This window comes from Opisthorchis viverrini (assembly GCF_000715545.1).
Source record: "Opisthorchis viverrini unplaced genomic scaffold opera_v5_8, whole genome shotgun sequence".
NCBI lineage: Eukaryota > Metazoa > Platyhelminthes > Trematoda > Opisthorchiida > Opisthorchiidae > Opisthorchis > Opisthorchis viverrini.
In genome coordinates, this window is record NW_008751664.1 from 2,144,388 (window position 1) to 2,144,915 (window position 528).

Genomic DNA, 528 nt, shown 5'->3' on the forward strand with positions numbered 1-528 from the left:
GAGGGATGGGTACAGACCGTCCGGTTCTGGTGCGTTGTCTCGTTTCAGTGTGGACATTTCGTACTTTATTTCTTTTTCCGACGGGCTATCAAGGTTTACATCCCATTCACCTGTATGCATCATCTCCACAGGCTATGTTGCCAGAGGCCAGCTGAACTGTTCTTTGAAGTGTTCGGCCCATCTCTCCAGTCGACGTTTTTGCGAGTGAATTAATGAGCCATCTTTTTCACTTATCGTTTCGCTGACCGTTGCTTTCCTAGGGCCAGTCGATCTTATCAGTTGATAAAGGGCGCGGCTGTTTCCCGTAGCAAAAGCCTTCTCCATCTCCCGAGCTTTCGATGTCCACCAGAGCTCTCGGTCCTTCCTTAGACTCTTCACTATTTGGCGTTTGAGGGATTTGCGTGCGCCGTCGTACTCGTTGCCTGCTTGTGTAGCTCTCCTGGCATTAGTCATGGATAGCTATCTCGCCGACATCCAGTGGTCTTGAGGTCGAATCGGAGAAGTCGGACAGAGAGCACTGAACGCTGC